Raw genomic sequence first — 12,606 nt, 5'->3', positions numbered from 1 at the left:
CGATTCTCAGATGTTGAGCATGCTCGGATTCTGTCTTGGAATAGATCAATATATCGTTAATAAATACAACAACAAATCTATCCAAATGAGGTTGAAAAACCCAATTCATTAAATCTATACAAGTATCAGGGGCATTAGTCAAACCAAATGGCATTACCAGAAACTCATAATAACCGTAACGAGTTCTGAAGGTAGTTTTTGACACATCACAGTCTTTAACATTCAATTAATAATACCCAGATTTGAGATCTATCTTCAAGAACACTATGGCACATTTCAATTGATCAAACAAATAGTTGATACTTGGCAAAAGATACTTATTTTTTATCGTGACTTTGTTCAACTGTCTGTAACCTATATACAAATTCAAAGAGTCGTCTTTCTTTTTCACAAACAACAAAGGTGCAACCCAGGGAGACACGCTCAGTCTAATAACTTTTGCAACTGTGCTTACTGTGCTTTCAGTTCTTTTAATTTAGCTGGTGCCATATGGTACGGTGATATTGATATCGGTATAGTTCTAGAAACCAAATCAATCACAAACTCAACTTCACGATCAGGAGGTATACCGAACAACTTTTCAGAAAATACATCAGTGAACTCACTAACAACTGGTAACTGATCTAGCTTCAATTCTGAATCTCCGTTATCAATAATATATGATAGAAATGCTTCGTTACCTTTTCGTATCAATCTCTGAGAAGAAAAAGCTGTAATAATTCTAACAACATCTTTCGAACTTTCAGACTCAACTGAAATCATCTCTCTTGTCTGACATTTCAAATCAATCTGTTTTTATCTACAGTTTACTACAGCATCATGCAATGATAGCCAATCCATACCCAGAATAGCATTAAATTTTCAAAAGGGTAACAACATTAAATCCGCAAAGAATTCACAACCTTCAACTTTTAATGGACAATTACGAAGAACTAAGTTAATTATCACGCTCTGACTTAGTGTATTAGTAACTTGAATATCATAATCAGTAGATTCAACAGGTAATTCTTTTCCATTACTAATGCAGTGTAAATATAAGAATGAGTTGACCTAGGGTTAATCAATGCATACACAGTAACATCAAAGAGATAAAATATACTAGCAATCACATCTGGAGCAGTAGCTTTCTCCCTGGCTCGAATGACATAGGTGCGAGCAGGTGCTCTAACCTCTAATCGAATGATAGTGTCTTTTATTCCCGTATGAGTAGTCTCGGTAGCACTATTCTGGCCCGGATGTCTACTTTTTTGAGAGTTAGACATTTGCTTTTCTTTCTATCTTCATCCTTTTTTAGTGATTTAAGAAAATTCTGAATAAAATGATCAGTTAACCCATATCTAAAACAAGCTCTCGATTTACCTCTACACTCGCTAAGATGATATTTCCCATAATATCTACAATTGGGCTTCAAAGCATTTCGTACAGTACCCATACTATCAGCTGGTTTAGTAGGTACTCTGAAATCATGTTGAATTATCTTGTTTTTGTTCGATGCTCAAACACTGAGGTAGCTCGACTAAAATCATCTTTAGTCTTCTTTGCCAATGATATAGAAAATGACTTGGAAAAACTCTCTTGTGAAATTCTCGAATCCGTCTATCCCGTTGTATTTTGTGGTTGTACACTTCTTCCATTTTCTGTGGACGATCAAATAAGATAACAAATTCTCAAATTTCATTACCTCTGATCATCATTCGAATTTCATCATTCGGGCCATCTTCAAACAGGATACACATCTCTTCTTCAGTAAGCACAATTTCTCGGGCATATTTACTAAGATACACAAATTCTCTCTCGTATTCAATTATCGATCTATTTCCCTAATGTAACTCAAGAAATTCTCTCTTTTTCTTGTCCAAATACCATTTCCCGGCATATTTATTTTTAAACTCTGTCTGAAAGAATTCCCAGTAAATTTTCTCTCTACGTACCACAGTTACTATCGTAGACCACCAACTGTACGCTTCCTCCTTTAATAATGAAACAACACATCTAAGGAAATCATCAGGAGAGCAAGCCATTTCTTTAAAAACCCGCAAGATATTATGAAACCAATACTCAGCTTTAATAATATCGTCCTCAAATCTGCCTTAAAATTCTTCAGCACCATACTTTCTAAGTTTCTCAGTCGGAATATGCCTTCTAAGCTCAATCATAGGAGGATGTGGAGGTGCAACCGGAGGTACAACAGCTGGTGGTACAATAGGGGGTAGAGGTCGTTGAGCTAAACTATTCATTTGCATAAACTTACTGAACCACTGGTTCATATACCCAAAAAACATATTTTTAAGCTCATGTTCCTGAGCCGCTAGAACCAGAACATTACTACTCATCCCATGATCAGAGGACGGCACGTTACTATTAACCTCATCATTGTCAACACAATCAGATCTGCCTGACATCTTTACAATCTATAAGAAAAATAAAGGTTAGATCGGATCAAACAAGTCACACAATCGCAGATTTATATGGCATGTAATTCTAAACATTTTACGTATTATGTTCAGTCTGAGAACCGACTAAACCGTAGCTTCGATACTACTAAATGAAATAACCCTCACCCATATCTGTCACCGGAACAAGGTTACGAAGCAATACCAGACCAATAGAATAACCATTCAATTCATACATCAATTCAAACATAATCTAATTTCATTCAAATAAATTCATAATGTCCCTTAATCGTGCCCTCAGAGTTGATGATAGCACAGGATGGGTTGAATGCGTTAATTTTCCCTCTTCTTTTAGTTATTCTGTTTAAGTTTTCTATGCTTCTAAACGTGTATATGTATATATATGTTGTGTAGGATTCATGAACAAGTATTCTACACACACTCATATCTCTGTGTGTGTATGAATTCTTACATTATGTTTCTTCTTTTCACTTTTTTTTATCGGAACAATATAAAGTTAAATAGCATTAACAGTTAATCAGACCACATAATGTCCTAATCTAATTCAGTTCTTTGTCTGAGTCTACTATTCTCTGACTATGCTTTTGTCACTTCTATTTCTCTCAATTAGGTGTGTTCAGTGGTTAGACTTTTTAAAGACTAAAGTTTAAAATCACATTGGCTAGGTTTAAATTTTGGTGTTTGGAGTAGACTTCATTAATGGATTTCATGATATTTCATGGTTTTTTAGAATAATTTTAGGACTACTTTTGGAAAATCAATACAAATTAGATTTATTTTAGTATTAAACCCATGGGTAAGACAGGGCAATACTTCCAGTTAGTCTCCATAGTGCTAGTTATACAAAATAAATCAGGAACATTATGGAATGATATATATTGAAATTTAGTTCATAGTCTTGTATTTCAAAGGAATGGAAATTTTCCTATCTGAGTTGTTATTTGATTCTGCTTTTGCCATTGTTATGTTCATGTCAAATTTTTGAATGTTGTACATAGACTCCTAGTCTTTGAACTTTGGTGTTGCTTTCAGGCCTGTTACTGATTTTAATGAGATTGCAAGCCACTTCATTTTGAGTGTATATATGTTCATTTGTACAACACCAATTTGAGGGTAAGAGTTGAGGCTCTAGTTTGCGAAATGACACTTTCAACTTATTTGAATGTAAATATTTATGTTTTTATTGTTAGGAACTATTTGTTTTATCTCAACTTTGTATGAATGGTGGCATGACCACTCAGCCTGAAGTGGCAAATTCAAATTTTGGTAACCCAACAAAGGGCTATGGCTACCAAACTAACCTGACAAACCAGGTGAAGGAACTAAATAGTGGTAGAATACTTTGCTAAGTTCCTTCATTTACTTGATCCTTATCTAGCCCTTTTTTTTTTTCTGCAGTTTTCTGGCCAGTATAGCACTGTCGAAGAACAGATCTGTGGTGTTAGTTCAAGGGTCTTGCAATACTTGCGTCGGCCCGCATACCTGTGAATTGCCCATGATATCGTCTAAAACCAAGTGTGTTATGTGAGCCTGTTTGATTTGGTTGAATTTCCAATGAATTGCATTAAACTGAACTTCTAATGAGCATGCAGATTTGAACAGGCTCCTATTTTTCATTAAAAATGGAAAAGTTCACAAAATTATCTTATAAGCTAGTATAACTTATCTAGATGACATAACCTAATGATAAAACAAGTGACTTTTATGGGATAAATATGTCCAGCATTTCAGGTCTTTACACATTTAGAAATTGGCTTGTATTTGACTATTTGCAGTTTGGGTGATTTGTTTTGATCAGTACTGTGAGGGTAAAGTAATTCCACTCTTTTTCTTTCCCTTTAATCGTTGAAATGGTGTTATAGATACTTTGGTTTTTGTGTGTTAGACAAAGCATTGTTAAGTTTCAGTTATGTTTTCAGTGCATCAGAGACTGGGGTACCCTCTGTTGTGACTCGAGAACTAAATGTGTCATGATAAAATCAGGTCTGTTTCTTTCACTGTTTGGTTCATTAATGCAAACACTAATTTGATTGTAACCATAAGCAGTAAGCAAAGAGTGTACTTTGGGTTGTACAAGAAATCTTTAGAGTTTCTTGTATCTGAGGGCCTCGTTTACCCGACCATTGATGATCACTACAAATTTACAGATGCTTGAGGTATGTCCAGGTGATGTACAAACTAAAATGTAGTGTAAGTCGGTTAGTCTATACTATCTATTTGCCCATCTCTTTATCTAAATATTAGATTGTTCTCGCTCTCCATGTAGATATCTCTATATATACATGCTATATGATGCTAGTACTTTTATGCATATCAGCAAGATCAATGGTTTTGCTACTTTGGTCAATCTCTCTAGTTAATATTTGGTTTAATGGGTTCAACTCCACAGCGAGTAAGTGCAATGGTGAGCAATGATGTAATAATTGGACTAAATTGGTAGTAGATCCGGTTCAATTGGAACCTATGTGATTGGTGATTTAACATCTTATATATAATTGGATTTTCTTGATTGGGCAAGAATCAGAAAATACATACAAATGGAGTTTAAGCCTTTTTTAACTCCTATCGCTAGAGTAGTTTAACTTGAATAAAAGTTAATATCACTCAAGTAAATAATAATTTTTTTAGGGTGAGTTTGGATGAACGGTGAGTTTATTTGCAATTAGTGTAAGATAAAAAATAAGTTAAACGTACTGCACCACACTGCACCACCCATTTAAACTCACACTTAATCATTCATTACATTAATTTGATGAAACTCTTAATATGATATTAGATTATAATACATATATAATGTAAGTGAAAAATATTTATTAAAAGTTTATATAAAAATATGAAGATTTGATTGAAATGGTTAAATTAAATGTTTAAAAGAAATATGATATCTTAAGTTCAAATCTTACTACATTTAGATTTTATTGATTTTATATAAATATTCTCATAATAATGTAATTTAATTTGTTAAAGGCATGTCTTTTAGTCATTTCACGTTTAATTTGATACTTGATTGACTTCGATATCGATTCAATTAGAAATAAATATAATCTATATCTATAATATATATTAAAGCACAAGTTTGGGAAAATTTTTACATTGATTAGTATAATTTTGTTGTTTATTATATTACCGAATTTGCTATTTTAAGAATTTTAATTTTAATAATATATTTGGAAAAATAAATTTACTTGATAAGATAAATAGACTTTTATTAAATGAATTTATATCAATATTATTATAAAAGTCTAATTGAATTAGTGCCGTCTTTTAATCGAGTGTCAACTCGGTTGTTAAGTTCTTAAAAGGTCAATTTTAACAAAGCAATAATTATTACTTTTAGGACATTATTGTTTTTTCAGTATAAAATCTATCTATCTATCTATCTATCTATCTATCTATCTATATATATATATATATATATATATAGATAGATAGATTTGAAACTAAAAAGATTTTATAACATTCACCTCTAACTTAACCATTTCAACCAAAGTCATATTTAATTTTTATATAATTTTTAATAAATTTATTATATTATTGTTTTATCTATATAATGGGTGTGTCATAATCTAGTAATAAATAAAAATAAGTTTAATTTTATGTTAAATGATATTATATTTAAATTATTATATTTTCATTAACAAAAAGTAAAAATAAATTATATTACCTTTTTAGAATTGCAAATTTTAATTATTTATATTATTTATAAAACATTTTATTAAGTTGTTGTCACCCATCAATCAGGTCCTAACTTAGTTAGAGAAGTTATTTTAATGTTACTTTGCGTTTAAAATAAATTATATTATTTAAGGGTATTTTAATCTTTTAGCTAAAAATAATAATAATATGCATATGATGAAATTTGAATCCATGTCAATTGGGTTAGCAAAACCTTAAATTTACCACTCATCTAAGGTTTTATTTTAATAAATTTATACATATTAATTTTTTATTCTCACTTAATTACCTCCATCAATTGTATATATATACTATTAATAAAATCTCGATTAAGTTGGTGTCACAGTTAACCTTAGGAAATTATAAAATATCCTTCCATAATTAAAATAAGTCATATTATTTTAGGGTTTTAGTCTTTTATTTTAACAAAACCAAGAAAAATATCATATGGTGGGATTTGAACTCGTGCCAATTGTAGGAAAACCTTAAATTTATCACTCAACAAAAGTTTTAATTTAATGTTTTTATACATATTTTAATATGCACAAATTATTATAATTATTATGATTAAATAGTTTCAAACTATACGTTTCATTATTTATTGGATGTTATTCTTAAACACATATTTGTGTTCTAAATTCATGGTTTCCATGCATATATATGTGACAAGATTTCTAATATTAATAATATTGTTTATTGAGATGGTGTCATAAATTAACTTGATACCAACTTAGGATTAATGACAACACCATGATAAATAATTGTATTCATATAGTAATTTTAATCTGATGCATTTATGTATTTAAACTTCATTTAACTTATAATTTAATCTAATTTTTTATTTTGATATCGTATATATTAGAGCTCTAATTTATATGATAAGTATTGTTTTGATAAACATATATAATAATTAACATTATATTTCTTATATAAAATTTATAAATAATACATTGATATAACCTTTAGTATATTGCAATTATATTAATTATAGTTTATTTGCGAACTATTACTCCATATATGCTTTAATAATAATTATTTTTTATTAGTATTATATTTAGGATTCAACTTGTATTTCATATATATATATATATAAACAAATTCTTTCCTACAATATCAATAATAATTTTTAAATAAACTTAAAGAAATTAACTTTTAACATAAAATGTTATCTCTTACTAAATTTATGTATATAAAGATTAAGTTAAACTATTTTTATTTTAATTTCATACATATTACATATGTGTTATTATTATTAGTTTCAAATTTTATGTTGGGAAATGTGCTCATATTGTAGTAAATATGTAACTATTTTCTATATATTTGAACAATGAATAAATAAAGTTAATTTTACATTTCACTGATATATCTTTTATGCTTCTATCTTTTATATTTTGCATGCATAGTGAAATTGTGACAAACAAATATTAGCTCATCGATTGTCTAAGTTCAAACTAATGATAAGTGGGACTCTAAGAATGTTTACATTGCAAGAAAAGTAACTTACTTTAGTAGATAATCTAAACGAGTCTGTAATCTCCTAAAAGAATCAAAGTCAACATTTGATTCAAATATTTAGAAGAATTATTATGTCGTCTACAATTTCAATTGTGGAGATAGCTAGTTTTAGTTGTCGGAGCAATTAACTCCACAAGTAGAGTCATAGATGTACTCATTAGAAAAATGATATATTAGACTAGACCCAAGTTGAATTAATTTTGAATCCGTTTTGAATTAATTCACTTATGAACATGTCAAAACCATTTTTAATTTGAAAAACGGGGATTGACTTTAAAACAAAAATGGAGTCGCCACTAATCCTTTGTTGTTTAGGTGTGATCGGATCTCCTTGTGATCGATCATTTTAATAAAGCATTTTGGTTTATTAAAACAACGTTTTTTTTTTGTCTACGAAAAACTAAAAAACGGGTTTGGGAGTCGGTTACGCGCGAGGAAGGATTAGCACCCTTGCAACGCCCTAATTTGGCACTGTATTGATCAATTAATGTCCTAATGTTGAAAATTTGGAAAAAGATTTTAAAACGCAATTCCTTTAAGACATTTAAATATCTGAACTGGATATTGAGATTCTCTCGCTCAGAAAGAATAAAATATCATATCCAGTACGATAGGATACAACATTTCGAACCCTCGATACAAAATCATGTATTTGAAATTTGACAAGGATATTTGGCTATTTGGCCAAACGATAAATCGAAACCCTGCACGATTGGGCACGATTTTTCGAATTTCCAAATATGAAATACTGCCTCATTTTAATTTAAGAAAACGTGGATGAAATTTCAAAAGGATATTCTGTATTTTAGTCGAATGAAAAAATTGAAACCCAGCACGATTGGGCACGATCTCTCAAACTCCCAAACACAAAATATTGCCTCATTTTAATTTAAGAAAACATGGACCAAATTTCACAAGGATATTCCATATTTTAGTTGAATGAAAAACAGTCGAAACCCAACACGATTGGGCACGATCTCTCAAACTTCCAAACACGAAATATTTCCTTATGTGGAGAGGGTTCAAGTTAACAATTATGAAAACCGAGTCAAGAAATACTTGTTTGATTTGTTTGGAGATAAAGGACAATCGATATTGAGTAAATATGGGAATTATAATCATGATGCAATGACAAGAAATAAAACATAATCACGTGCATGAAACAATAAAATGTGAATACAATATGAAAACCAAATATGACACATAATACACAAAATAATATGAAAACTAGAAACCAATATAGCACCGAACAATTTAAGAAAACCTATGAAAAATATACAAAGGAATAACACATACTAGAACTCAAATAGTTTATATGTACATAAAAACGAGAATATATGAACGATTATTTAAATATATAATATGTAAGAAGAAATTGAAATAAATAATATATAACATAATTTCAAATAAAACAAATTAATTTAACTAATTATATATATATATATATATATATATATATATGAAAATGAAAAATTAATGTAAATAATGTATATACAAAGATATTAAAGTATTTAAAATAAATAAAATATACAATTTAAAATAGGATCCTTAAAAGAAAACTAACTTATACATAAATAAATTTAAAAGGAAAGAAAAAATAAATATATACATAAATAGATTTAAAAGAAAAATATTTACATAAAATAATATGAAATTGATAGTGTGTACTTAGGATATAAAAAAATATAAGTCACATATATGTATATACAATAGTATTAAATTAAATATCATATAAAAATGTAGAAATATATATAAAAGAGGATTTTAAAATAAATAAATTGTAAAATAAAACAATTTTAAATATATATATATATATATATATATATATATATATGAATGAAAGTATAAAATAACAAACTAGAATAATGCAAAATCAGTAAAGTATGTTAAAACAACCTCTAAAAGATGACTAATAAATCAATTAAAAAATAAAAGAATAAAAAGGTAAACTGAAATAACAAATACTCAATTGAAATAAAAATAAAATCAAAAGGACAAATTTGAAAATAAATAAAGTGATAAAACAGAATTAAGGATTTTAAAAAATGCGCGTAAATAAAAGGGGATATTAAATGTAAATAACCCAACTCCCCAAAACGCTGTGCTTCAATGCGGACTAAAATGCAATTGACACGAAATTCCTGTGCAAAATTTGCAAAAAATAAAAATAAATAAAAAATAAACAGGACTTAAATAAACAACAGCGCAAACGAGGAGGATTAAACACGCAAATTACTCACTTTAAGTTGGGATGCACAAATCCCTACCTGTTTTACCCAAACAGCTCCGTTTCATTATACATAAAACACTAAGCCATCTTGTTTGCCAAAATTATTTGCGCCAGATTTGATAAAGTCTAAAAAGGTTTTCATTCTTCACTGCTCTTGCGCCGATCAATTCTTCCCCACCATCGATTCATCATCATAATCGGCAGATGACATCAAATCCGACTCTATTTGGAGTCGTATCCTCCTAACCCTCATCTAACTTCGATTTCAACGAAGTAGACAAGGATTCGAAGGCCATTAAAAGGTAAGTCCCCTTTCTTTTTATTTTTTTTAATTTTAAAATCAGTTTGTAAAAAATGAAAAAGCAAAAAAAATTCACAAATATGAAACGAAAATCCCAGGGAAAAAAAATGAAAAAACAACCTCTTAAATCTTGGATCCGATTTCTTTTCGATTGTTATGGATTTTTGTGTATGTTCTCTGCTATTAGATTCAAAAAAACAAAAAAAAAACCCTCCCTTTTACACTCGGTTTGATTCGGTTTTATAGCCGAATGGAAAAAACAAAAAAGAACTTCTCTGCTGCTCTTTTTGCGCTTGTTTGTAGGTGCGTGGTGGACGTGGGCTCTGACGTGGAGGCGCGAGTGGCGCGGCGCACGGAATGGAAGGCAGCTCGACGTGTGGCGCTTGGGATTGGCTTGCGGCGCTAGGGTTGCTGAAACCGTTTTAGATTTGTGGGCCAATTGGGCCACGTTGTAAATGGGTATTAGAATTGGGTTTGTATTGGGCTTTATTTTAGTTTTTATGTTGGGTATGTAATTTGGACTTTGTTTTTTTTTATTATTTGGTATGCTTTTGTTTTGGTTTTGGTATTGATATGGGCCCTGGGCGAAATGGGTCGTCTACAGCTGCCCCTCTTTGCTCATTGTCATGTAATGAGAATGGAGCAAAGACCTTAAAAAGGCAATTTTGCCCGTTCTTGTCATATCTCGACCTCTTTATGCTCATCTTCTTTAAGTAGCCCCACTCCACCCCACTGCATCTTCAGGGATATAGGAATTGTACTTTTAATCCACTCCTTGTCCTTAACCTGCTCCATTGCGACTTCTGGAATATAAGATTTGCAATTTTTAGCCTGTCACCCTACTGCTTAAGGGGTTAAGGCTCGTATTTTCAAACTGCTCTCTTGCTACCTCAGAGAGATAAGGCCGGTGGCTAAAATCTACTCCATAGCTGAGACATGGAGATAAGACTCTCCATTTTTTATCTGTTCCATAGCCGATACATGGAGATAAGATCTGTAATTTGCAGCCTGTAACCCTACTACTTAGGGGGTTAAGGCTCGTATCTTTAACCTGCTCTCTTGCTACCTAAGAGAGATAAGGCCGGTGGCTAAAATCTACTCCATAGCCGATACATGTAGATAAGACTCACCATTTTCGATCTGCTCTATAGCCGATACATGGTGATAAGATCTGTAATTTGTAGTCTGTTACCCTACTGCTTAGGGGGTTAAGGCTTGCTGTCTTTGATCTGCTCCACTACTGTTTAGGGAATATCTATATTTTCCAGCCTGTTACCTTACTGCTTAGGGGGTTAAGGATTGCGAATTCACCCATGCCACTGTACTGTCCTGTGAGAAACATGATCTATAAAATTGGTTTCCTGTATCTATGCTTATGCCAAATAATTAGGATGCTATGATTGCAATGAATAAAATGCTCCTAACTAGATGTAATGCTTATGCCAAATAATTAAGATGCTATGATCGAAATGAATCAAATGCCCATAACTAGATGTAACATGAATGACATTTGAATGAATGCAAATTGTCGTGAAAATGCCCTTTTTAACATTTAGGTTGTTATTGCTCGTTGTTTATCATTGATGTATTTCTTCTCGTTCAACTGATATCTTTAACAGACATTTGAAGCAATAGTCTTAACTTAAACTTTTTACTTCTCAAGTAACTCTAACCGTCAAGCTTGGTGGGTTCTAAATAATTGACCTGTTTCGGGTTCTTATGTAATACCCTGAAAATCTTTACAGTAATATATTATCCTTGATATAATAAAATAAGGAAATAAAGTGATAAAAAGGGAAGTTTTGAGTTATGGCAACATTGGGAAGTAAATTATGATATCTTGATTCGGAAAGGACTAAATTGTAAAAGTTAGAAAAGTTTTGTTGCCTAAGAGTAAATACTCAAGACTTAAAGGGTTAAAGTGTAAATATGAAAAATTTGAAGGACCAATAGTGTAAATATTTTAAGGGTAGAATGATCTAGAAACTAAGGAAAATGGATGAATTGGGACCAAATTGAATAAGTGAAGAACTATGAGGGACTAAATTGCAATTTTACCAAATTAAATGATGACTCAAGGATGGAATTCTAAAAGATCATGAAGGGCAAAATGGTCAATTAGTAAGAGAGAGAATTCTAGAATGTAATGATTATGTTAATGATATTTTAAATTAATTAATTAGATAAATATTATTTTATTAATATTTTATGAGATATTTAATATTATTTTATTATTATTTATTTAGTATATAAGGAAAGAAAGATGAAGAATTTTCATCATCTTTCCTTTCCATGCAAACTAACGTGAGAGAAAGAGAGGAAGAAAGAAAGTTTTACTTTCTTTACAATTTGGTCCTTTTACCAAAAATTCACCATTTTCACCCAAAAATCAAATGAATTTCCATAGCTACCAAGAGAGAAAATGTTAAGGAGAACATGGGGAGTTAGAATATCAAGTTGGATTCAAGAAA

Source organism: Gossypium arboreum, chromosome 9 (assembly GCF_025698485.1).
Source record: "Gossypium arboreum isolate Shixiya-1 chromosome 9, ASM2569848v2, whole genome shotgun sequence".
Lineage (NCBI taxonomy): Eukaryota > Viridiplantae > Streptophyta > Magnoliopsida > Malvales > Malvaceae > Gossypium > Gossypium arboreum.
This window is presented reverse-complemented; position numbering follows the sequence as displayed.